Source organism: Chiloscyllium punctatum, chromosome 14 (assembly GCF_047496795.1).
Source record: "Chiloscyllium punctatum isolate Juve2018m chromosome 14, sChiPun1.3, whole genome shotgun sequence".
In the NCBI taxonomy this organism is placed as follows: Eukaryota; Metazoa; Chordata; class Chondrichthyes; order Orectolobiformes; family Hemiscylliidae; genus Chiloscyllium; species Chiloscyllium punctatum.
The window spans coordinates 20,889,416-20,911,404 of NC_092752.1; the positions used below are offsets into that span (position 1 = coordinate 20,889,416).

The 21,989-nt window shown below is 42.0% G+C and overlaps 1 protein-coding gene and 1 long non-coding RNA gene across 6 annotated transcripts in view; one reads left to right on the forward strand and one right to left on the reverse strand.

Annotated features, from left to right (window-relative positions):
- The window catches only part of LOC140485661 (serine/threonine-protein phosphatase 2A 55 kDa regulatory subunit B gamma isoform), a 337,293-nt gene that overhangs the window by 51,117 nt on the left and 264,187 nt on the right, over positions 1–21,989 (reverse strand). The gene's annotated exons all lie outside the window — the stretch shown is intronic.
- On the forward strand, positions 1,703–21,291 carry LOC140485662 (uncharacterized). Its single transcript, XR_011962402.1, has 3 exons — positions 1,703–1,967; positions 3,491–3,640; positions 20,231–21,291. It is a non-coding gene; the product is annotated as an uncharacterized lncRNA (long non-coding RNA).

Genomic DNA, 21,989 nt, shown 5'->3' on the forward strand with positions numbered 1-21,989 from the left:
AAGAAAATGTTGATGTATCTGGTGAAAAGCGTTGATTGGGAGGTTCTGTGCAGCAAAGATGCCTTGCTTGAACTGGTGCATGAAAATATTGGTATATTGGGGTGCACATTTGGACCCATGGCTGTTCAGTGAGTCTGGATGAAGAACTGGTTGTCAAAGGTGAAGACATTGTGGTCGAGATTGAAGCGAATGAGTTATAGGATGGCACCTTGGGGAAATTAGCAGTTGATGGTGTTGAGTACTAAGGCTGTTGCCACAATGCAGTTGTTGTGGGGGATGCTAGTGTCGAGTGCCAAAACGTCCATTGTGACAAGGAAAGTTTTTCATTCAACTGTTTCGTGGGTGCTGAGTTTCTGTAAGCAAAGAACTGTTCCCAGTCAGGGAACACTTCAGCTGTCAAGGTCATACAGCCTCCGATCTTCGGGTAAGCATCCTCCAAGGTGGTCTATGACTGCCAAGTTCCATACCCATGAAGACAGCCTCAACCATGATCTTGGGTTCATGTCGCATGACATGGAACCCAACCATACTATTCTGTATTTGTAAAATCTTCCTCACTGCCCTGTTTTAACACGATTACCCTGACGATTACCTTAATTAGTTTGTACAGTTTTGGATTACTTGTTACTTTGGTTAGACATTCGGCATGCAAGTTTTAAACTTATTATTCCAAGGGTTTGGAATGTCTCCAGCACAATTTATTTTAAATTTTTTGTTATTATCTTTCTGCCTCATTTAATCAAATTATAGGTCGTGCCCTTCACTTGCTATTCAGCTATTGACACTTTACTCACACTGTCTGATACTTTTGCTCATCTGTGGAGGTTTATTATTCCACACTCCACTCACACCATTTGTATAATCTTTTGATCTCTCTGCCTATAAATTCTGTACCTGTGTGCTTTTCTCTCATTTAACCCGATGAAGGGGCAGCACTCTGAAAGTCTGTGATTTCAAATAAACCTGTTGGACTATAACCTGGAGTTGTGAGACTCCTGACCTAGGTACATGTTGGATTCTGATTTTGTTTTAACCTTTAAATGTAAAGTCTTGCTGGAGGTGTGCACTGCAATTTAGGTCTCTTATATAATTCATGTCTAAACCATCTAATGTTGAAAATGTATTGCACAAAACACATAACAGATATAATGCAGGGAGAGAGAGAGAGGAGGAAAAGAAAATGTAGTAATTAGTATCATAGTGAACATATATTCCACAAATGTTAAACATATAAAATGAAAATGTTACACACTAACTCAAAAACGTGAGTACAATCTGGAACCTTAAAGTGAAATAGGTGGAGTGGTGGTGGAGTCAAATTGTAATTATACTGCAAATCTACATAGAAATATAATTTAACACAAAAGTTTACATTCAATAACCTGCCATTATGTTACTCAGGGACAATACTTAAATGGCAATGCACCTTCTTTTCCCTTACAACCGGGCATTCAAAGGCACTCTGAAACTTTTGTTTTCTATCATGTAATTTTCTCGTCAGATTTCAAAAGGGACTATAATAAGCACAGAGCAATTATCATCTCAAAGAGCCCTATTACTGGAGGCAATCAGGATATGTATGTCAGAAATAACAGTCATTCAATTGGACAAATTGCAACATGCACCAGACACTGAAAGTATAAGTACCACCAGTCCAGAATTGCAGATTTTCAAAACAAATGGAACTTAGAAAGATCAAGTGTTTCCCTATTCTCTGTCACGATTTCTATTTAAACCCCAAATGTGGAAACTTAGACTAAGTGTAGCTGAAACCTGATGGAGCTTATCCACAACACACTGTTCAACACGATAACCAAAAGACAGGACCATGGATCTGTACACAAGGCTGCAGGGAAGAAATGACCGCACCTTGAATACAACAGGAAGGATTCGGCTCACATTCAGCGCAACTCATGGACTTCTCTCAGGTGGATTCTCCGAAGCTTAATAAAAAAACAGCATGTGAGGTAAAAGCAACATATTTTATTTCTGCTGGACAATTCCCAGAAGGGCTCTGAGAAGAAGCCCAAAATCCAAGCAGTGGCTGCAGGATAAGTATAATATGGCAGTTTGTTAACAACCAGTGCACCTTTCTCCCTGTAGTTTAATACATTCACTAGTGACACAATGCAATGGACATCTCAACAATGTTTAATTATCATTTGAAAATTGTCAGAAGGAGATTCCAAGGAGGAAGCCCAAGTGATCATTAACACAAGAGTCTACCATTATAGGAGCTGGCCACTTCTTGCGATTGTATGACTGTGATTAAAGACATTTTTGAATGAGATATTTATGAAACAATGATTTTCTATGAGTAAACTAACGTAACTTGAGTATTTTGACATAGAATATCAATGTAACTTTAATTTGCTGGGAGTAAAAATAGTATAAGTTTTCTTTCCCTCTCCTTTTCTCCTCTTTCTCCTCCTGTTGTGTCTATACCCCATTTAGTTTTCCTGTAATTATTTTCAATAGGGGCCCACTTCAAATCTGTAACTGCTGGTACCAATTTAACCAACATCATTAAACATTACAACCTTTTGAATGAATCATCAATTTGTTCTCTCGTGGTTCACATAGTTAACTATTTAGTAAAGGTTGCAACTCCTGCCCTTTTACCTATTCCTTCGTCACTGTTCAAGGCGCAAACACACTTTCTAGGTGAATCAGCATTTCGCCCCCTGTATCCACCAATCACAGGGCAGTTTCCTCAATATTAGTGAGGCCCAACGTGGTCTGGGTAACTGGTTTGCAGAAAACGTCTGCTCGGTCTGTAAAAACGACTCCAACCTTTCTGGTCGCCTGCCATTTAAATATGTTACTCTGCTCCTGTGCTCATATTTCCATCCTAGCACTACTGCAGTCTTCTCATGAAGCCTGGCAAAAACTAGAGGAACAGCATCACATCTTCTCCTTTGGTGCTTTCCAACCTTCAGGTCACAACATTGAGGTCAACAACTTCACAGCATGTACACTGGCCTCCATTTTGATCACACAAACCTCCTTGATTGCATGGTTTTGCTCAGCTGAGCTAGCTTATTTTTGACTATTCACACCTATCATTTACACCAATCTTGCATATATATCTCCTCTATTACCATTAGCACCCCACCTTGGTATTTTGTTCTTGGCATCTTCCCCATTTGTTTCACTCATTCTTCCTTCCTCTCTTGGTGAAATTGAGTACTGCAGATGCCGGAGATTAGAGTACTGCTGGAAAAGCACAGCAGGTCGGGGCACATCCGAGGAGCAGGAAAATCAATGTTTTGGGCAAAAGCCTTTCATGAGGAGTGATGAAGGACTTTTGCCCGAAGCATTGATTTTCCTGCTCCTCGGATGCTGCCTGACCTGCTGTGCTTTTCCAGCACCACTCTAATCTTGACTTCCTCCCTCTCTGCCAACAAGATGATCATTGTTTTCCCTTCCCATTCAGTTCCAAATAAAAGTCATTGGACTCGAAATATTATTTCATTTTCTCTTTCCATAGATACTGCCAGATCTGCCACATCTCACTAGCAAACCCAGGAAGCCCTACAGAGAGCAGGAATCGAGAGACTTGAAAGTGGCAAGACAACGTGAGGGGACTGCTGACAAAGTGTACATTATTTTTAATGTTACAATGCATTGCACACACAAGGTATTTACACTGAACCATTATAAACCATTGATAATGCCCTAACTGGAATTTTCTGGTCATTGCTGGGAAGCATACCTTAGGTAGAACGACAAAGCCTAAGGAGAGTACAAGCAAAGATTTCCTACAATGGTACTAGGTATGAGGGAATTTATTTACATGCAGACACCACGGAGTACAGGTTGTTCTCAACATCCAGAAGGACAAGGATAGTTTGGTAGCCCAGTTCAAAATCTTAAAGAGCTGTGATGAAGCTGGGATAAACTGCTGCAATTAGGAAAGGAGTCAATAACCAGAGGATACAAACTTTTACTTAATTGTCAAATAACGATAGGTGGCAACAAGAGGGCAATTTTGCCCCAGGAGGAATTAGGATCCTGAACTCACTGTTGAAAAGGGAGAAGGAAGTGGAATCAAAACTTAAAGAGACCATAAGACATAGGAGCAGAAATTAGGCCATTCAGCCCATTGAGTCTGCTCTCCATTCAACCTTGGCTGATAAGTTTTTCTATCCTATTCTCCCTGTAACGCTTGACCCCCCCTAGACAATCAAATTAAATAATATTGGAATGGAAATTGATATCATACCCCAGTTGACTTGGTCAGTCCTCTTACCCAGCTTTGCCAGATAACAACATTTGATCTCAACTTTTGATGAACAATGCTGTAAGGGATTAACTTGTCTTCAAGAGAACTGGATAAATTCTAAGGGAGAAAATTTTACTGAGTTATGTGGAAAAAGCTGGGTAGACTTAATTCGGAAATTCTTCAAAAAGCTAGTACAGGCATGATAGGTCAAGCGATCTGAGCTGAAATACACTACCATTCTGACCTTCAAATTAATCTTCTTGTTCTATATCTGACTTGCAAACAAGAGTGGACCATTTCTTTGACAGGAGATCTAATCAGTAGCAGTGTATGATTTACAATAATCTCGGGCAAACTCCAATTATAAAGCATTACAGTGCTCTTTATGAAATTTCTGCCCTTTGCTGCCATCTATTTTTCTTTCATAACATTCTTCTCAAAGATCTGAGATACATGTATCATTAAAATCCATTTGTTGTACAGAAATACAGTGTAATTAACTAAGTTCATTGTGATGGATGACTAGGCTCTAACATTTAATGCTCAGAGAATGAAGTCAAATGTGAATTTCACAACCATCCATCCACGGTTTTTATAATGCCTATATTACAGCAGAGGAAGTTATTAACACTGAATAAAATAGAACCTTGAGAAATCTCCAAGGCCAGAATATAACAAACACTTTGAAGTGATGACACAAACTCTTTTTGTGTCTCTTCTTCCTTAATTTCAACTAGAGATTGGATGACATCATCTATTACGTACACTCTTATTATCATTGACCCACCATTGCCCAGGTGTTTTGATGAAATGCCTATTAACTGATTAAACAGTACTTCATTACGTTTTATTTACTTCACTGTATAGTATTTACACACAGGGTATAGTGTTTCCCTCTCCAAGCTTAGCGCTAGAACAGAGTTGTTATCTCTGCTTTGTTACCCATGCCACATGCTAGTGAAGTGAAGAACAGGGAGACAGCAGAGCTGAACACGTGGCTGCATGGATGGTACAGGAGGGAGGGTTTTGGATCCTTGGATAATTGGAGCTCTTTCTAGGGAAGGTGGGACCCCTACAAGCAGGATGGTCTTCACTTGAATCAGAGGGGTACCAAAACCGTGGGGAGGAAATTTGCTCATGCTTTTTGGGACAGGGCATTCAACTAAGGCAGCAGGGGGCTGGGAACCTGAATTATAATCCTGCGTATAAGGAGGTTTAGGGTAGCGAGGTCAGCGATAGGTTTGCAAGGTCGCGAGAGGGTACCAATCAGGATGTTGTTTTGAAATGTGTGTATATCAAAGCCAGGAGCATCCAGAATAAGGTGGGTGAACCTGCAGCATGGGTTGGTACCTGGGATTTCAATGCTGTGGCCATTTCAGAGACACGGCTAGAGGACTGACAGGAACGGTTATTGTAGATTCCAGGATTTAGATGATTCAGCAAGAACAGAGAAGATGGTTGGTGGGGGAGGGGGCATTGTTAATCAAGGATAGAATGGGGGATCTAAGATGGCGTCGATCTGAGAAGATCACACTCCAGAGCTTCGCATCGCAGCAGGAGCAGGACGGTCCTTTAACCCACCCAACCCAGGTCATCAGGATTTCTTGGGACATTGGAAAGATTGTGGAGCCCCAAGAAACATTTAAAAATGAACTTACCTGTATTTTCAGCTGTCCAGAAATGCCTAAAAAGGGAGGAGGAGCATCTGAGGCCGGGCCTGCAGCTCAGCCTGCAGCAGCCTCAGAGCTGATTACTCTGCAGGGCCTGGTGAACCAACTCTCGAAATCTCGTGAGATGTTGGGGAAACAGATTGAAGAGAAGCTGGCTCCAGTCTCTCTCATGCTGCAGAAGCATGAGCAGCAGCTGGGAGACCTGGAGAAGAGGACGGATGAGGTGGAGCACAGGGTCACAGTGGTGGAAGCTGATGCCGGTTCATTCAAGGAAGAGATCCAAGCCCTGAACTCGCAGGTTCGTAATTTGCGTGACCAAGTGGATGATCTTGAAAACAGGGGCAGGAGAAAAAACATTCGGATCATCGGTCTGCCTGAGGGTAAGGAAGGTGAGCGGCCTGCGGAAATTTGTTGAAGATTGGCTTCCAACATTCCTTGACTTGGAGACTGGCATGAGAGGATTGAAGATAGAGAGGGCTCACCGGGTCGCGGCACGAAGGTCGGGTCTGGGTCAACGCCCTCGTCCTTTCCTGGTGCGGTTCCATCATTATTGGGATAAGGAGAGAGTCATAGGAATGACTCTCCAGATCCAGCGGAAGGGTCCATTGGCCCTAATTTACGAGGGGTCTAAGATAATGTTTATTCAGGACTTTTCAGCGGTGGTGATCCAGAAACGAAAATCGTATGATGGTGTCAAGAGAAGATTGAAGGAGCTTGGGATTCGGTACTCCCTGAGATATCCGGCAGTGCTTCGGATCACCTTAGATGGATCCATGCATCTCTCTGACACATCGGAGAAGGCAAGAGACTTTGTGGACAAACTAACCTAATTTAAACAATTGTAGTATGTATAAATATTGTTGCTTGGGTATGCGTTTATCATTCTGTAAAAGAAATGGAGGAAATCTGGTTGGAGCTTTGTTTTTCCCCTTTTTTTGCCTCTATTGATAATAATTTGGTTCAAACTACATTTGGCGGTGGTTAAGATGTACATTTTAAATTTCTAAGTTAGAACATACCAAAGGATGGGTGGGGTATTTATTCCCTTTTTAAATAAAAGATTTTTTAAAAATTCATATTGATATTCTATGGGGTGTTTATTCTTTTTAGCTTGTGCTTGCGATGCGGCTCTAGCTGGGAGAAGTGAAGGTGGTTGAGATGGTTAGATGCCTATTTATGGGCAGTTCAGGATGGGTAGTTACCCCCTCTGGGCAGCAGGTGAGTTCCCCTACTCAGCGCTATTGGCACTTTATATGTTGGTTTATTTTCTGGTTTTTGTTGTTTTATATTTTTAATAATTTTGTATGTTTGTTAAATGTAGTGGCTTTAGTTTATGTAGTTTTTATATTTGGTGGACCAAGCGACACTAAGGCTCAGCAATTTGTGGTTCGGGTTCCTCCTCTCTGGAATTTAAATGTAATTGCAGAAGATTATGGCTAATAATGTGATAAAATGGTGCACCTGGAATATCAAGGGAAGTCACTCGCCAATTAAGAGGAAGAAGGTACTCTTGAGTCTTAGAAAGGAGAAGGTGGATATTGCTTTGTTACAGGAGACACATTTGGATGACAAGGAGCATCTGAAATTACAGCAGAATGGCTTTGATTGAGTTTATTTTTCATCATTTAATACCAGAAGTAGGGGAGTGGCTATATTGGGAAGGAAAAATCTCTCATTTAAATTGTTGGAGTGTGTTAAAGACACATACGGGAGGTTTGTAATTCTTTAAGCCTTGATAAATGGGGAAGAATATGGCATTTTAAATGTGTATTGTCTCCCAGCTCATCCTCTTAAATTCTTGGTAGATGCTTTTTCTAAAGTGATCAGTCTCAAGTCTCGGCACGTCATTATAGGGGGAGATTTTAACTGCCTCATGGACCCCACAGTAGACAGGTTGCCTAAAGGTCCCTTGATACCCTCTGCACAAACTAAACAGTTATTGGGTTTGTATGGGGAATTAGGGTTGGTGGACGTCTGGAGGTGTCTCCACCCTACAGGTAGGGATTTCACATTTTTCTCCAATCCACATAGATGTCACACGAGGATTGATTTTTTTCTGACCCTTGCGGTAACCCTGGATCTGGTGGCAGGGTTGGTACGATTGGTAATACTGCCATCTCTGATCATACTCCAGTGTACCTCATGGTTGAAATTAAGGATGTTACAGTGGATTCAAGGTACTGGCGAATGGACCCCTTCATTCTCATGGACAGCAAGTTTGTGGAGTATTTCTCTAGGGAATTTCGGGCATTCCTAGACATCAACATAGGCTCGGTTGATAGCTCATCTGTTTTCTGGGAAACTGCCAAAGCTTATGCCAGAGGGTTGGTTATTTCATATTCTACAAGTAGGAAGCGGCAGAAGGGCGAGCAGCAACGTCTCTTTGAAGCACGGTGGAAGGCAGCCGAGAAGGCCTATTTTGACAGGCCCTCATTGGTCAAACGGCAGAGGATTATGGCACTGCGGTCTACACTAAATTCCATGCTCACGCAGACGTCAAAGCAGGAGCTGGCTTTTGCAAAGCAAAGGTTATACGAGCATGGTGACAAGCCAGGCAAATACTTAGCATACCTTGCCAGAAAGAGAAGTGCCCCACAAACCATTACAGTGATTAGGGAAGGGTCTGGGAACCTAACATGTGATTCTAAAAAGATTAATGTGCCGTTCCAGCGACTCTACTCTAAGTTAGATCGGTCTAAGATTTGTGAGGAGGGGCAGGCCAAAATGGAATCCTTTTTTAGAGATCTGAAGCTCCCGAGTGTGACTCACGAACAACACTCCTTTCTCAATGCCCCATTATCAGAGCAAGAAGTGCAGGAAGCTGTGAGGCAGCTTCAGAGTGGAAAGGCGCCCGGTCCTGATGGACCTCCCAGTGAATTCTATAAGGAATTTTTCAGTATACGGTCAGGCCCGATGCTGAATATGTTTAATGATTCATACAGTCATCTTTGTCTCCCACCATCTCAGAGAGGCCAAGATTTCACGGATCCTTAAAAAAGGGGAAGGATCCGAAAGACTGTGCTTCATACAGGCCCATCTCGCTCTTAAATGTGGACTTTAAGATCCTCTCTAAGGCTCTTGCATTAAGGCTGGAGACTGTGTTACCTTCTATTATTAAAGAGGATCAGACGGGCTTCATAAAGGGTCGCAGATCCTCCAATAGCGTTAGGAGGCTGCTTAACGTAATTCAAGCATGCCAACAGCAGTCAATACAGGGATTGGTGATTTCTTTAGATGCAGAGAAGGCATTTGACTGAGTTGAGTGGCCGTATCTTTTCTATACTCTAGACCGGTTTGGTCTGGGCGAAGTTTTCATAAGATGGGTAAAGGTTCTCTACAGTGTACCTCTCGCTGCAGTCATTACCAACGGGGTACGATCAAGCAATTTTAATATTTCTAGGGGCAGCCGGCAGGGCTGTCCTCTTTCACCATTACTTTTTACATGGGTGATTGAACCGTTGGCTGAGGCTACCCGTGGGGATCTCAATATATCAGCTCCAGAAGTGGGGTCAAAATTACATAAGATCTCGCTGTAGGCAGATGATGTTCTAATTTTCTTAACAAATCCAGCAGTTTCAGTGCCTTGCCTGATACAATGCATTCACGCGTTTGGCGCTTTTTCAGGGTATAAGATTAATTTTTCTAAATCAGAGGCTATGCCTATGGGTGGCCTTACGAAAGAGTTGGCTCTTGAGTGACTATAGATTCCCATTTAGGTGGTCACAGGGGGGTTGTGTGTATTTGGGCATATTCATTACTCCAGTTCTGGACTGGCTGTTCAAAGCCAATTTTACTCAATTATTTGAAAAAATTAAACAAGATCTCCAAAGATGGGAGGCACTTCCAGTCTCATGGTTGGTTCGGATAGTGCTTCTTAAGATGAATATTCTCCTTCGTTTGCTATACCCTGTACGGATGCTCCCCCTGATTTTCAATAAACAAACTCAGGAGACTGAACAGTTGGTTCAGCTCCTTTATCTGGCACCGTAAACGGCCCCTCATTAAATTAGCCAAACTGCAGTTGCCTCACAGACTGGGGGGGGGGGGGGGGGGGGAGTAGACCTTCCGGACATTAAAAATTACCAATTAAGCTCGCTTTTGACCTATGTAAGTGATTGGGTTTGTGGGGACCCTCTTTCAATATGGCTAGATATCAAAGTCTCCCAGGCAAGTTGCCCCCTTACTAGTTGGCTGTTTTTGGACAAGGTGAGGACAGTTAGGGAATATTGCCATAACCCAATAGTCATCAATACTGTTAAAGCATGGAGGGCAATTCAGCAGGGGGAAGGTAATATTGGCAAAACATCTTTGTTTACACCTTTAATGGGTATGCCAAGTTTTCAACCAGGATATGATAGATTCAGGATTTAAACGTTGGGCAGCTAGGGGTATATCTTGCATGAGTGATTTATTTGAGGGAGATGTCATGATGTCCTTCGATCAGTTAGTACGGAAGTACGAGTTACCTAATAGTCTTTCGGTTTTTTTCAAGTTAGGGATTTTATTCAAAAAAAGACCACACTTTTGACTGATCCCTACAAATCTGACATAGAAAGAGGGGTACTAAGGGCTCAGAGTACACTCTCTGTCAGTATTCTATATCACCAATTGGGGGGTGCCACCTCCGATGAATCTGATCGACTCTGCAAGATGTGGGAAAGAGAGCTGGGTGTTGAAGTTTCTTCAGAGACATGGGAGGATATTTGGGAGAATATAAGGAAGATATCAATTTGCAACAGGACCCATGCTTTACAGTTGAAGATTCTCCACAGGGTCCACTTAGCCCCAAACCGTTTGTCAAAATTTAAACCAGGGGTATCTTCAGCATGCCCCAAGTGCAAGGTCTGTACGGGTACTCTTACCCATTGTCTTTGGTCTTGTGACAGGCTTCAAACCTATTGGAGTGCTGTGGTGGGTGCAATGGAGAGGATTTTAGGTGTAGGGGTGGAGAAGGACCCTATTTCGCTCCTTTTGGGCCTACCCATTATATTTCCTGCAGACTCACATAAGGCAAAACTTTTCAATATTCTTACATTCTGTGCAAGGAAGAATACCTTGCTAGGTTGGATATCAGAAAACCCCCCAGGCCTGTCAGGTTGGCAGAAGATTGTTATGGAGCATATTCCCCTGGATTTTCTCACAAATATGGTACACCACAAAACTGAGAATTTTTACAAGACATGGCAACCCTTTTTGAAATACCTGGACACAGATTTATCTGCCATACTAACAAGGACTTTTATATAGCCGTAACGATTGTGGTTCAGGAGTCCAATATCCAGGGAGGAGGAACTGTGAATGTATGAGTGTTTTGTTTGGCTGGGCTGAGTTATTACTATTTATTTGTTTGTTGTTAGGTATTTATTTAGTTAGCTAAATAGCTAGTTTAGGTTTTTTTTAATTTTATACTTCTCTATGTCTGTTTATACATTTGTATAGGAGGGTGGGCTGGGGAATTTTTTTTAATTATTTGGGTTTAGTTTTGAATTGCTTTGTTTTGTATTTGTTGTAATATTTAAAAATCTATTTTTTCTTAATAAAAATACATTATTTTAAAAAATCAAGGATAGTATTACAGCAGCTGAGAGAATGTTTGAGGACTCATCCACTGAGGTAGTTTGGATGAGGTTATAAACAGGAAAGGCGAGGTCACCCTATTGGGAGTTTTCTGTAGGCCTCCGAATTGTTCCAGGGATGTAAAGGATAGCAAAGATGTTTCTCAATAGGAATGGGAATAACAGGGTAGTTGTTATGGGGGACTTTAAATTCCCCAATATTGACTGGAAATACTATAGTTCAAATGGTTTAGATGGGTCAGTTTTTGTTCAAAGTGTGCAGGAGGGTTTTCTGGCACAGTATGTGGACAATCCAACAAGGAGCAAGGCCACATTGGATTTGGTACTGGGGAGTGAACCCAGCCAGGTGTTAGATTTGGAGATAGGTGAGCACTTTGGTGATAGTGACCAAAATTTGGTTATGTTTACAATAACAACGGGCAGGGATAGGTATGTAACCCAAGGAAAGAGGTATAAACTGGGGGAAAGGCAGTTATGATGTGATTAGGCAAGACTTAGGATGCATATGATGGGAAAGGAAACTGCAGGGGATGGACACACTTGAAATGTGGAACTTATTCAAGGAACAGCTACTGCAGGTCCTTGATAAGTAGATATCTATCAGGCGGGGAGGTAGCTGTCAAGAGAGGGAGCCATTGTTTACCAAAGAAGTTGAATCTCTTGTCAACAGGAAGGCAATGGCTTACGTGAGGATGAGGTATGAAGGCTCAGTTAGGGGGCTTGAGAGTTATAAGTTAGCCAGAAAAGATCTAAAAAGAGGGCTAAGAAGAGCCAGGTGGGGACATGAGAACTTGTTGGTGGATAAGATCAAGGAAAACCCTAAGGCCTTCTATAGGTATATCAGGAATAGAAGAATGACTAGAGTAAGATTAGAGCCAAAGATAGTGGTGGAAAGTTGTGTGTACAATCGGAGGACATAGTTTAAGCTCTTAATGAATACTTTTTGTCAGTATTCACATTGGAAAAGGGCAATGTTAGTAAGAGTACAAGGCTGCAAGATTAGATGGGATTGAAGTTGACAAAGAGGAGGTTTAGCAATTTTGGAAGATCTGAAAACAGATAAGTCCCCTGGGCTGCACAGGATTTATCCTCAAATTTGATGGGAAGCCAGGGAGGAGATTGCAGAGCCTTTGACTTTGATCTTTAAGTCACCATTGTCGACAAGAGTAGTGCCAGAAGAGTGGAGGATAGCAAATGTTGTTCCCTTGGTTAAGAATGGGAGTCAGGACAACCCTTGTAATTGTAGGCCAGTGAGCCTTCCTTCAGTCGTGGGTAAGGTGTTGGAAAAGGTTGAAGAGAGGATTTATAATCATCTGGAAAGGAATGTTTTGATTACGGATAGTCAACAAAGGTCGTACCTCACTAACCTTATTGAGTTCTTCAAGAAGGTAACAAAACAGGTGGATGAAGGTAAAGCAGGTGATGTGGTGGTCTATTGCACAAAATACTGAATCTTGGGATTGAAGGTGATTTAGCGGTTTGGATTAGAAACTGGCTAGCTGAAAGAAGACAGAGGGTGGTGGTTGATGGGAAATGTTAATTCTGGAGTTCAGTTACCAGTGGTGTGCCGCAAGGATCTGTTTTGGGACCACTGCTGTTTGTCATTTTTATTAATGGTCTGGATGTGGGGTTTAAGGATGGGTTTGTAAATTTGCAGATTTCACTAAGGTAGGCAGAATTGTGGATAGTGCCGAAGGATGTTGTGGATTACAGAGGGACATAAGATAAGATGCAGAGCTGGGCTGAGAAGTGACAAATAGAGTTTAATGCAGAAAGGTGTGAGGTAGCATACTTTGGAAGAAGTAACAGGAATGCAGAGTCTGGGCTAATGGTAAAATTCTTGACAGTGGAGATGAACAGAGACCTCTCTGTTTCCAGTGAATAAATCCCTGAAAGTTGCCATCCAAGTTGATAGGATTGTTAAGGCGGCATATGGTGTACAGCCGTTTATTGGTAGCGAGATAGATTTTCATAGCCACGAGGTCATGCTTCAACTGTACAAGACACTAGTAAGGCTGCACCTGGAGTATGGTCACCGCATTATAGGAAGGATTTGGAAAGGGTTCAGAGGAGATTTACCAGGATGTTGCCTGGTATGGAAGGATGGTCTTATGAAGAAAGGCTGAGGAAACTGAGGTTGCTCTCATTGGAGAGAAGAAGGTTGAGAGGTGACTTAATCAAGATGTTTAAGATAATCAGAGGGTTAGATAGGGTCAAGAGTGAGAGCCTTTTTCCTCGGATGGTGAAGGCTAACACGAGGGGATGTAGCTTTAAATTGAGGGGTGACAGATTTAGGACAGGTATCAGGTGTAGTTTCTTTATTCAGACTAGTAGGGGCGTGGAACGGCCTGCCTGCAACAATAATAGACTCGCCGACGTTAAGGCATTTAAATGGGCACGGGACATACATATGGATAATAATGGAACGATTTAGTTTAGAGGGGCATCTGATTAATTTCACAGGTTGGCGCAACATTGACAGCCAAAGGGCCTGTACTACGCTGTAACGTACTATGTTCTATATACGGTGACCCTCAAATTAAGCCACCACAAGTCCTCTCTCTCTCTCTTTGGAACTGCAGCCCTCTGATTTGGTAAGACTATGATAACTTTAACTATGGTTTTGGATCAGACAACAGGAAGAAATTATCTGACACAATAAGTTTGCGAGGTTTTTGAAGGAATGGTGGTGCGTGTGTGAGAGAAAGTGTGTGTGTGAGTGAGAGAGAGAGAGAGAGAGAGAGAGAGAGAGAGAGAGAGAGAGAGAGAGAGAGAGAGAGAGAGAGGGGAAGAGAGAGAGAGTGAGAGAGTGAGAGAGAGAGCGTGAGAGCGTGAGAGCGTGAGAGCGTGAGAGCGTGAGAGCGTGAGAGCGTGAGAGCGTGAGAGCGTGAGAGCGTGAGAGCGAGTGAGTGAGTGAGAGCGTGAGAGCGTGAGAGCGAGTGAGTGAGTGAGTGAGTGAGCGAGTGAGCGAGTGAGCGGGAAAATTCACACAAGTGATTAGGGGCTGGAATATACTGCCTCAGATTTGTGGAGGCAGGATCATTCAAGGCATAGGAAAAAGAATGAGATGGTGATGGTTATTTGAAAGGGTGCAACATGCAGGGTTAAGGGAAGCAACATCATGCTTCTTTTAAGTGTTGTCTTTCACTCACTGTTCCAATGAATTTCTGACCTGCTTTGAAATAAAAACACATTTACACTCATAAAACTGAGAAACCTAGTTGGTCACAAAACAAAACTTAGTTGAGAAAATGGTGGCAAGCTTCCTTGTTGAACCACTTTCTCAGTCAGTACAGCTTTTCATTACCGGCACTATTTTAAGTTCTCTCTCCTGTACCCAGTCCATTGCCTTGTCTTCTTTTGTAAAGTAAGGCACTCAAAAACTGGATAAAATATCCTAAGTAGTGATTTTTAGGGGTTTAGTATTGCTTTTCTGCTGTTGTATTTCATTGTAAAAGCGTATAAAATCGGATATGTTTTTACAGTTATACACAACTCCTTTTCTCCATGTCCTGAGCTACATATCTTCTGCAGCTAAGTCTTCTTAAGACCATAAGGCATAGGAGTAGAAGTAGGTTGTTCGAAAATGGATTCTGGATTAGTGGTGCTGGAAGAGCACAGCAGTTCAGGCAGCATCCAAGTAGCTTCGAAATCGACGTTTCGGGCAAAAGCCCTTCATCAGGAATAAAAGCAGTGAGCCTGAAGCGTGGAGAGATAAGCTAGAGGAGGGTGGGGGTGGAGAGAAAGTAGCATAGAGTACAATGGGTGAGTGGGGGAGGGGATGAAGGTGATAGGTCAAGGAGGAGAGGGTGAAAATGGCGTCCACTCTGCCATTCAACAATCTGCTAATCCTCAACTTCATTTCCCTGCCTTTCCTCCATTACCCTTGATTCCCTTACTGATTAAAATTCTGTCTCTCGCAGCCTTTAATGTACTTCACGACCCAGCCTCACCAGCCTTCTATGGTAGAGAATTCCACAGATTCACAACCCTTACAGAGAAAAAAAAATCCCTTCTCGTTTGTCCTAACTTGGTGACTCCTTCAGAGAGGGTTCTAAAGGATGTAACTGAGAATAAGGGGGGGGGGGGGGGGGGGGGGGGGGGAAGAATATACTGCACTTTGACCCCTTTGGAGGGGAAAAATCTAAACAGTGAAGTGATGGCCCAGCAGGAGGTTATGAAAATATCATGATTACAAACCCATCAAAATATAGCAAAACTCCAGCCACATGTAGTCTGAGCTCTTGATTTTGGCAACAAATCACTTCAATCATTTTAACAGAAGTGCAACAAAAAAAAGCACTGCGCTATTGTGGACAAAAACCACCAATTGTCAAAAGGTCAGATAGTGGAATATAGGATATTTAGCATTAAAATGCCATTTCACCTGGGTCAACTTCCATGAGCACCCAGACCCAGATCCCCTGTTGCAGTTTTTTCTCTTATGTGCAGTCAAAACAAGTCTGAACCTTGCCATGGGGTAAGTTCATTGCCACCATCTTCGAAGAGCAGGGACTTTCAGGACCTGCTTAGTTTTGTGTCATAGAGGAAAACAATTTAATGGTCAGACTGGAAGAGGACCTTGTAATGAACAAGTTCATAAGAACTAGGAACAGGAGTAGGCCATCTGGCCCTTCAAGTCCGCTCCGCCATTTAATAAAATCTTTTTGTGGCCTCAGCTCCACTTACCTGCTCTCTCACCATAACCTTTAACTCCTTTATTAAGAAATAAAATTCTCTTCACTTTAAACATATTTAGTGAATTAGCGTCAACCATTTCACTGAGCAGGGAATTCCATAGATTTACAACTCTCTGGATGAAGAAATTCCTTCTCAAATTAGTCCTAAATCTGATCCCCTTAATTTTGAGGCTATGCCCTCTTGTCCTAGTTCCACCCGCCAGTGGAAACATCCTCCCTACTTCATCTCATCTATTCCCTTCATTATTTTATGTTTATGTAAGACTCCAACCCCCCTCCCCCCCCATTCCTCTGAATTCCAATGAATATAATCCCAGTCTACTCAGTCTGTCCTCATAAGCCAACCCTCTCAACTCCGGAATCAACCTGGTGAACCTCCACTGCACCCACTGTAGGGCCAGTACCACCTTTCTCAAGTAAGGAGACCAAAACTGCACGCAGTACTCCACTAGCACCCTGCATAGCTGCAACTCAATCCCTTTAGCAATGAAGGACAAAATTCCATATGCCTTCCTAATTACCTGTCATACCTGCAGCCCAACCATCTGTGATTCATGCACAACGACACCCAGGTCATTCTGCACAGCAGCATGCTGCAACATTTACCGCTCAAGTAATAGATATTTTTACTGTTACTCCTACCTAATGAATGACTTCACATTCATTAACATAGCATTCCAGCTGCCAGACCTTTGCCTACTCAAAGTATCTATGTTCCTCTACAAAGTTTCACAGTTCTCTGTACGCTTTGATCTGCTATTCAACTTTGCGTGTTAGTAACTAGTTAAACTGATATGACAGGCATTATTGCAGAGACCTGACCATATGCCACTGAGATTCTAAGCTATTTGATCCACAAATCCATATGAAATCATCCATGTGGGTGTTGCTTAATGCAGTCATCAGTATTTTCACCCATATGAAGCACTTTTTGCTCAGCTTAATTTTCTAAGGGGGTTATCATCTTCTTGGAGCTGGGGTCATTAACAGTCTTCCCTCACAATTATGGGCTGAATTTTAATGTCCAGATTTTAATGTTGGTGCAAAAAGCCAATCCCAAGCCCACATGTGCTGGCCATGGGACCCGCTTGGTCACTTTATCACAGGCAGCTTCATAACTGGCTGGGAGCGAGCCTTCTATCCAATCAATGATCCCAAAGGGATCATGTGACTCTTCGTTCCAGATTAAGTTCAATAATATCTGGAATTAAGAGTCTCATGATGGCCATGAATCCATTGTTAATTGTAAGAAAGAGCCATCTAGTTCACTAACGCCCTTTAAGGAAATTTGCGACCATACCTAGTTGGATACCACATGACTCCAGACCCACTGCAATGTGGTTGACACTTAACAATTAGGGATGGTAAATAAATGCTGGTCTAGCCAGTGACCTCTTCATCCCATGAATGAGCATCCCCAGGACTGGATGTTCTGGAGCCTCAGCAGCGCCACCCAGAGGCAGGTCGGAGACCAAGCTGCTCAAGGGCCAATAAATCTGAGGAGCCGACAGTTGGAGGGTGAGGGAGATTGTTGGAGCCACAGTGATGTTTTCTCTTACCTGCAGCACCTCCTTTCAGTCACCAAGCCTCCAGCCAAAGGCTTTCTCAGGGAGGCTTCCTCTATTGAGTTGGTGGGAACAGGGTGTCATGCCCACTGAGGCAAAATACCTACTGCACCATAAATACAGCCTATAACTGGGGCTTTAATTATTCTGATCAGCTGCTCATGCAGTGGGAAGCTGGTCCCACCTAGAGTAAATTGCCCTGGAGACGGGACGGTGACAGGACATGACTGGATAGGGTCCATGTAACTCCCCCAATTTCACTGGCCTTGCAAATCCTTGACCCTCCATTCAATCCCTCCACTACCGGCACTCAGTAGGAGCAGTGTGTACTATCTACAAGATGCACTGCAGAAATTCACCAAAGATCCTTAGACAGCACCTTCCAAACCCACGACCATTTCAATCTAGAAGGCCAAGGGTAGCAGGTACAAGGGACCACCTGCAAGTTGCCCTCCATGCCACTCGCCACCTGACTTGGAAATATACCACTGTTACTTCACAATTGTTGGGTCAAAATCCCAGAATTCCCTCCCTCCGGGCATTGTGGGTCAACCCACAGCAAGTGATTCAAGAAGGCAGCTCACCACCATCTTCTAAAGGGCAAATAGGGACGTGTTATCAATGCTGGCCAGCCAGCAACACCCAAGTACCACAAATGAATAAAACAAAACCCACAGTGAACATTTAGAAACATATTAACCCTTATTTATAAAGCACAAACTGAAATTTACCATTATAATCAGGTTACACAGATATCGCATTAGTGGTGCTATGAATGAAAAAAAACAAAAAAAGAACAGGACAGAGCAGGATATCAACTGCAATAAACTGACCTCCTACTGTAGTAGGAAACTAGGTACCAAGCAACCAACAAGAAATGGATAGACACTGATCGATTTTCCACTAGCCTCACTGCGCATTTTTGAAATGTGAATTAACATGGAGGAAATAATCAGGACAGATCATTTGCACACTTGAGAACTAAATGTTTGGGCAGCAAAAGATGCCATTGCAGGACAAAAAAGGAAAGGCTTCGGGAGGGAGATGAACATACAAATAAGGAATAGGAGTTGGCCATTCAGCTCCTCAAGCCTATTCTGCTATTCAATAACATCATGGGTGATCGGTTTGTATTTCGAATTCCACATTCCCAACTAATCGAGATAACCTTCGACCCCACTGCCTGATAAAAATCTCTCCTCTGTCTTGCTGTGACCATATGAATTAGGAGCAGATACTGTGGTATAAATAGCTGTGACCAGCTTGCGCCACCTTGGGAGAGACAATATACTTATATCAGTCATGTGGGATGCCACTTGTGATTTTGATGAAAGCTAATTTTAGATTAGATTCCCTACAGTGTGGAAACAGGCCCTTCGGCTCAACAAGTCCACACCGACCCTCTGAAGAGTAACCCATCCAGACCTATTTCCCTCTGTAAGCACCCAGTGCTATGGACAATTTAGCATGGCAAATTCACCTAACCTGCACATCCTTGGATTGTGGGACGAAACCGGAGCACCCACAGGAAGCCCCAGAGGAAAATGTACAAACTCCTCACAGACAGTCACCTTGAGGCTGGAATCGAACCTGGGTCCCTGGCGCTGTGAGACAGCAGTGCTAACCATGGAGCCACCATGCCACCCCAAGCAGAATCATGACTGGAGAGGATTTAAAATCATGTTGCAGAGACCGATGGATTTGGGAAGTGAAAACACATACAAGGATTTGGACAGGAATGTGAAGTTGAAGATGTGAGCGAGAATTTACAAAAGTAGGGCAAATTCAACCTGGCCAATTAGCAATCCATTAGTCTACACTGGATCACCATTAAGTGATAGATGGTGCAATCAACAGTGTTATCAAGCAGAATATGCTTAACAATAACCTGGTCAGTTATGTCCAATTTGGGTTCTGCCAGGGTCACTCAGCTCCTGACCTCAGTACAGCCTTAGTTCAAACATGGACAAAAGAGTTGAGTTCAAGAGGTGACAGAGGTGTGACAGTCCTTGGTATCAAGGCAGCATGTGGCATCAATGAGCCCAAGCAAAACTGGAATGAATGGGAATCAGCGGGCAATCTCTCCGCTCGGAGAAAGTGAGGACTGTAGATGTTGGAAATCAGAGTCCAGAGGGTGTTGCTGGGAAAGCGCAGCAGGTCAGGCAGCATCCAAAGAGTAGGAAAATCGACGCTTTGGGCATAAACCCTTCATTTCCTTCCTGATTAACCATTTGTTTCAAAGCAGGTAGAGAGTATTTTCAAAATTACAGAAAATGCACAACACTCTGCAAAACAGAAAAACTTTAAAAGCATCTCGTACAAAAAGCACAGAAGGTTATAAATGTCAAGTAATGTCAATCAGTTTCATATTAACATTAAAACTAACAAAAATTAGTTAGCATTAATCAAAATGCTCTAAAACATTAGTATATTGATTACTTTATTTAACTTCCCTTGCTTCAAACTTAATTTTATTGCTGATTTTCTATTGCAGATTGAGTCCATATTCCACCAGAGGAAATTTATCTCTCACCAGCAAATTTAAAAGTACTTAGAAAGCAAGTTTACAACTTGGGATCTTCATTATGTTTCTGATTTTTTTCTTTGTTATAAGTCAGCAACATGGATGGCAGGCAGATTTTTAGACAATTCATTAAATTGAAAGCTAGACTGTAACCTGATGGTAATGTTCATCATTTTTGCACTTGTTGAGGAAATCTCCTGCTGTCTAGTTAATAGTAAAACACTTTTCCTCTTCTGCATTCTATTGTTGGCAGTGGAACTGTTGTGAAAACAGAACAGAAACAGCATGAAATTTCCTGTAAAATGTCTCCAACACTAAGCTTAAAATCTCAGCTTGGCAAAGCATCCTTTGTCTGCAACAGCATGAACCATGCTCTATTTCTCACAAATAGCTATTCTGGTAAATTCTCCATGAGAGAGTGCCAATTTATCAAATGGAAGGTATTTATCTGCTATTAGAAACAGGATCGAAACTACGGAGATCATACAGCTCAGTCAACAGAACTATAGTCCCTCAGTCAAACTGGGATTCAGACACAGGTCTCTGCGTAAAAAGAAATACACTTGAATTCCATCCAGCTTTTAAATTCTAATAGGCTGCTCCAATTAGTAATTTTGACATTGATGGCTCATGCACTGGATTTTGTAGGAATGAAAGCACCTGAATAATAGAGGAAGAGAGAATGGTGCCTTTGTTGTTTCTTAATTCCAAGATTACAAACACCAAATTGCCTCAACTCATTTGCCCATTCCTCCCTTGTAGCATTATCTTAAACTCCTGGTCTTGTAGACTATTGTATATTGTTTTAAATGGCATCTAAAACAGGACTGTGAAACATTTGACTTTTCTTTGCACCTATGATAATTTGGATATCAATAATATGTGTTCTGTTTGTGTTCAGAAGCAAAATTACATTCTGTAAATTCCAGACATTCAATTCTGACCATTCACAATGATTTTTTAAAAAAATCTTAATTACAAAACTATTTCCACAGCGTTCATGTCCTACCTGATTAGGGAATGCGATTTTATGCAACTTTGAACTTCAATATGTTCTAACAATGATTGAATTTGTCTTTGATATCTGACATCATTTAAATATGAAATGACGTTTTACATTACCAATCTGACTGACAATAAATAAATCAAGTTTTGCATTACTTCTCATCTGTAATAAACCAAAGTGAAACAATTTTATTTGTTATTTTCCTGTTGGGGTTAATTGGGGTCCATCAGCTGAAATATGGCAATTAGGACAATAGCATGCATTCAACACCTTGAACGATATCTTACTGAAGGGCCACAATCGAGTGCTTTGTGTCTGGTCTGTACCAGAAATAGCTGAACCAAACTTGTGGCTTGCTACTTCAAATAAAAATGGACACACACACAGAAGTAAATCTACTTTGTCCAATAAACAGAAAAATTAAAATTTAGTTTTCAGGTAATTTGTTGGATTGAACACCATGATAAATATGATGATATGCTTGGAGTGCTGTCCCATATGTTAGCTCACATAGCACATACCACATGACTGGGTTCCATTTGAAGCAGAGTTTTGAAGTTTATCAGCAACCTAACTATTTATATTTCTATTATTTTACAGCCTTGAGTTCTATGTTCACTAATGTTCCTATATATCACATGTACAGAACTGACTAACTGAACACACTACACTGACACCATTGCAAGAAGAGTATGATTGGAGGTAAATTCAATAACATTACAC